The sequence below is a fragment of the Cebus imitator genome, unplaced genomic scaffold, assembly GCF_001604975.1.
Source record: "Cebus imitator isolate Cc_AM_T3 unplaced genomic scaffold, Cebus_imitator-1.0 Scaffold841, whole genome shotgun sequence".
NCBI lineage: Eukaryota > Metazoa > Chordata > Mammalia > Primates > Cebidae > Cebus > Cebus imitator.
The window spans coordinates 169210-175120 of record NW_016108156.1 but is presented as its reverse complement, the minus strand read 5'-3'; positions in this window follow the sequence as shown (position 1 = coordinate 175120).

Here is a 5911-nt window from a genome sequence, read left to right as displayed (position 1 = left end):
TTTTTAAATAAAAAAGGCTAGGCATGGTGGCTCACACCTATAATCCCAGCACTTTGGGAGACTTGAGATGGGAGGATTGTTTGAGCACAGGAGTTTAAGACCAGCCTAAGCAACATAGTGAGACCCCGTCCCTGCCATCTCTACAAACACTAGAAAAAATTCGCCAGGCATGGTGGTGCATGCCTGTAGTCCCAGCTACTTGGGAGTCTGAGGTGGGAGGACCGCTCAAGACTGGGAAGTTGAGGCTACAGTTAGCCATGATTATGAACACTGCACTCCAGCCTGGGTAACAGTGAGACCTTGTCTCCAAAAAGAAAAAAAAAAAAACAAAAATCCTCAACAAAATATAAGTAGATCAAATCCAGTAGTATATAAAAACGGTTATACATGATGACCAAGTGGGATTTATCCCAGGAATATAAGATTGGTTTAACTTCTGAAAATGAATTAATAAAATACACCACCTCAATAGAATAAAGAAAAAAAACCTATGATAACCTCAATAGACACATGAAAACATTTGACAAAATTCAACACGCCTTCATGACAAAAACACTCGACAAACTAGGAACAGAAGGAATTCCTCAACCTGATAAAGCACATCTATGAAAAACTCAAAGCTAACATCATATTTAATGGTGAAAGACTGAATATCAGGAAAGAAAGAAAGAAAAGGATGTCCACTTTCACTATCCTATTCAGCATTGTGCTGAAGATTCTTTTCAGGACAGTTACACAAGAAAAAGAAAAGGAATTCAGATTGGAAAGAACAATGATATCTGCAGATGATATGATCTTGTATAAGAGCATCCTGTTGTCATGTTAAACTATTAGAACTAATAGTTATAATGATTAGAACAAATAAATGAGTTTCAGCAAGGATTCAGAATATAATATCAACGTTAAAAAAGCAATTGTTGCCGGGTGTGGTGGCTCACACCTGTAATCCCAGCTCTTTGGGAGGCTGAGGCGGGTGGATCACCTGAGGTTAGGAGTTTGAGACCAGCGTGACCAATATGGTGAAACCCCATATTTAAAAAAACAACAAAAAAAAAACAAATTGTTTTTCTCTTTTTGAGATGAGGTCTTGCTCTGTTGCCCTGGCTGGAGTGCAGTGGTAAGATCTCAGCTTATTGCAGCCTCAACCACCCAGGCTCAGGTGATCCTCCCAATTCAGCCTCCTGGGTAGCTGAGACCACAAGGAGCTTGCCACCATGCCTGACTAATTTTTTAAGTTATTAGTAGAGATGAAGTCCTTCTGTGTTGCCCAGGCTGGTCTCAAAGTCCTGGGCTCAAGTGATGGTCCTGCCTCAGTCTCCCAAAGTGCTGGAATTACAGGCATGAGCCACTGTACCCAGCCTTAATTATTTTTCTATGCACTAGCAATGAGCAAACAAAATGAAATTAAGAAAACAATTCAATTTATGAAGATATCAAAAGTAAAATCCTTTGAAGAAATTTAACAGATGTAGAAAACTAATTATATTAGTCCATTTTCATGATGCTGATAAAGACACAATCCCTATCAAAATTCTAGTTGACTTCTTTGTGGAAATTGACAAGCTGTTCTTGAAATGCATATAGAAATTCAAAAAGACCTAGACTAGCAAAAGCAATTTTGACAAAGAATAACAAAGTTGGAGAATTTATACTTTTCCAATTTCAAAATTTACTGCAAACCTATAGTTATCAGGACTGTGTGTTAACAGAATAAGGATAGACATATAGATAAATAGAATTAAGAATCCAGGCTAGGCGAAGTAGCTCACTCCTGTATTCCCAGCACTTTAAGAGGCCAAGGCAGGCGGATCACTTAAAATCAGGAGTTCAAGACCAGCCTGGCCAACATAGCCAAACCCCGTCTCTACTAAAAAAAAAAAATACAAAAATTAGCCAGGCGTGGTGGCACGAACCTTTAATGCCAGCTACTTGGGAGGCTGAGGCAGGAGAATCGCTGGAACCTGAGAGGTGGAGGTTGCAGTGAGCCGAGATCACGCCACTGCACTCCAGCCTGGGGGACAGAGTGAGGCTCCGTCTCAAAAACAAGAAAAAAATCCAGAAATTAACCCTCACACACACAAAAATTAAAAAACAACAAAATCCAGAAATTAACCCTCATATTTAGAGTCAAATGATTTGGATAAGGGTGCTGGGATAATTCAATGGGGAAAGAAGAGTCTTCTCAACAGATGGTACTGGGACAATTGAATACCCTCCTATGAAAGAATGAAGTTGGATTCTACTGCACATCATGTACAAAAATGAACTGAGAATGGATCAAAGACCTAAATTTAAGAGCTAAAACTATAAAACTCTTAAAAGAAAACACATTAGGTTTAAGTCTTCATAATCTTGGTGAGTCAATAGTTTCTTAGCTATGCCTCCAAAAACATAAGCAACAAAGAAAAAATAAACTGGATATTATCAAAATTTAAAACTTTTGCGTTTCAAAAACACCACCACAAATGTGAAAAGACAACCCACAGAGTGGGAGAATAAACTGTAAATCATTTAATAATGGACTTATATCTAAAATATATAAAGAACTGTTAAAGTTCAGGCCTGGTGGCTCACCCCTGTAATCTCAGCATTTTGGGAGGCTGTGGCGGGCGGATTGCCTGAGCAACATGTTTTAGCGGAAATGAAACCCCATTTCTACTAAAATACAAAAAATTAGCTGGGCGTGGTGACATGCACCTGTCATCCCAGCTACTGGGGAGGCTGAGGCAGGGGAATCCCTTGAACCCAGGAGGCAGAGGTTGCAGTTAGCCGAGATTATGCCACTGCACTCCAGCCTGGGCGATAGAGCAAGACTCCGTCTAAAAAAAACAGCAAAAAACACCTTAGAATTCAATAATAAAGAGAGACAAAGAGCCCAATTTAAAAATGGGTAAGAAATGTGAATAGACATTTCTACAAAGATATGCAATGTCCAATAAACACAAGAAAAGATACTCAACAGCATTAGCCATTAGGAAATGCAAATGAAAACCACAATGAGATACCATTTAATACTCACTAAGATGAATATAATAAAAAGATAGATCAATTTTGGTAAAAGGAAGTAGAGAAACTGACATTCTCACACAGTGCTGGCGGGAATGGAAAATATGGTGTCATCACTATGGAAAACAGTCTGGTGGTTTCTCAAGTGATTAAACAGAATTGCCATGTAATCCAGCAGTTCCATTCTTAGAGAACTGAAAACATGTCCCCATAAACATTTATACATAAATGTTCATAGCAGCATTTTTCCTAATAGACAAAAAGTAAAAATAACCCAAATGTCCAACTGATGAATGGATAAATAAAATGTGATATGTCCATACAATGGAATGTTATTTAGCAATAGAAATGAAACACTGATTAATACATGCTGTAACATGGATAAGCCTTGAAAACTTGCTCAGTGAAAGAAACCAGTTACAAAGGACCACATATTATATAATTTCATTTATATGAAATATGCAGAATAGGAAAATCTATAGAGGCAACAAAGCTGATTATTGGTTGCTTAGGGTGTTGGAGGGAATTGGGTTAGGAGTGTGAAGTTTCACTTTAAGGTGATGTATAATGAATGTTCCAATATCAGGCTGGGCATGTTTGCTCATGCCTGTAATCCCAGCACTTTGGGAGACCAAGGTGGGTGGATCACTTGAGCCCAGGGAAGTTGAGACCAGCCTGGGCAACATGGCAAAACCCCATCTCTACAAAAAAATACAAAAATTAGCCGGGCATGATGGCATTCACCTGTAGTTCTAGCTACTTAGGAGGCTGAGGTGGGAGAATGGCTGGAGCCCAAAAGGTGAAGGTGGCAGTGAGACAAGATTGCATCACTGCACTCCAGCCTGACAGAGCCAGACCCTGCCTCAAAAAAACAAATGAAACAAAAAAGTCCCACTATCAATTGTAATGGTTGCACAACTCTGTGAGTATACTAAAAGCCATTGAATTGTATACTTTAAATGAATGAGTTGTGAGTTATACAAATTATTTCTTTTTCTTTTTTTTTTAAAAACCTGAACCTCCCAAGCATGAGTGAGTTATTTCTTAATATAGCTGATAAAAGCTGGGCATGGTGGCTCATGCCTGTAATCCTAGCACTTTGGGAGGCTGAGATGGGTGGATCACCTGAGGTCAGGAGTTCAAGACCAGCCTGACCATCACAGTGAAACCCCACCTTTAAAATAAATAAATAAATAAATAAATATATATATATATGTATATATAGCTGATAAAGCTATATATATGTGTATATATAGCTGATAAAGCTATATATATGTGTATATATAGCTGATAAAGCTATATATATATGTGTATATATAGCTGATAAAGAGAATACACACTCCAGAAACAATTCCTGAGTTCAAAATCTTGCTATGCTGTGACCTTGGGAAAACCATTTCACCTATGCCTGTTTCCTCATCTACCAAATAGGAAGAATAACAGAACCTACCTCATAGGATTGTGATAACTCAATGAATTATAAAACACAAAGCCTGCCACATGGTCAGTTCCATCATTAACAAAGTGAGCTTCACGAAGGCAAGGGTTGTCTCTGTTTTGCTGATAATCGTCTCCAGTGCTTGGACCCTAACAAGCAATGACATAGTTAAAAAATTAATCCATTCTCCCATTATCAGTTTCCATTATTTCAAATCGCTAAATTGCAACTGTTTCCCAACAACTTACTACTGTTCCATGATATTCTACTGCTCACTTCACCATCTCCATATATTCACCTACCACTGACAACCAACATTGCCCAAAACAGTTGGCTTTGCCTTCATCCTCTGTCACTTACTGAAAATCAGTTTACTGGATATCTGATATTTTCACATGCCTAGCATCCATGGCTCTTTAGTTTTCCTCTGGGAACTATTTTTTTCCTATTGCATGCTATTTTCACAAAATTCCCTATGAAGATGAGTCTCCTGCCTTTTAGCTGAAGATGGGGATGTGACTGACCTTAGCCAGACCAATAAAACTCTAGAATTTTCTTCTAATTTGATTTTTGAGCAACATGGCACAAGGAACCCAAAAACAGGTCCTTGTTTGTTTGTTTTATTTGGAGATGGGGTCTCTGCTATGTTGCCTAGCTGGTTATGTCTGTCATCAAGGAATCTTCCTGCATCAGACTCCCAAGTGGCTTGGACTACAGGTGTGCACAATGGCACCTGGCTTGGGGGCCCATTTGTTTTTACATTTTAAAAGGCTGTCCATGTTTACTGAGCAGACAGGGAAAGGCTTGATATTTTGGACAAAGGAAACTCTTACTGAAAGCCCAGAAATTGGAGAACAGTTGCAAGCTCAATGCAGGTAAGCAGTAACTGTGAAATTAGGTGGGCAGTAGGGAGCTATGTGATCACATATTCCTGGGATACCTAAACTATAACTCAAGCTATATAAGAGGAAAATTGGCCAGGTTAGATGCATGATGATACTAAAGGTACACACTTATTATGCGTACACATTACAGTGTACAAATTAAGTGTACACTTAATACTTAGTATTAATACTTAGTATTAAGTGTACACTTAATACTTAGTATTAAGTGGTATATCATTGTGTAGATAATGTGAGAGTAATGGAAATTTAATATTGATTGGAAAATACAGGCCAGGCCAGGTGTGATGGCTTACACCTATAATCCTACCACTTTGGGAGGCTGAGGTGGGCAGATTGCCTGTGCTTAGGAGTTCAAGACCAGCCTGGGCAACATGGTGAAATCCCGTCTCTACTAAAATACAAAAAAATTAGCTGGGTATGGGGGCATGCACTTGTAGTCCCAGTTACTTGGGAGGCTGAAGCAGGAGAACTGTTTGAACCCAGGAGGCTGAGGTTGCAGTGAGCCGAGATCACACCACTACTCTCCAGCTTGGGTGACAGAGTGAAACTCTGTCTCAAAAAA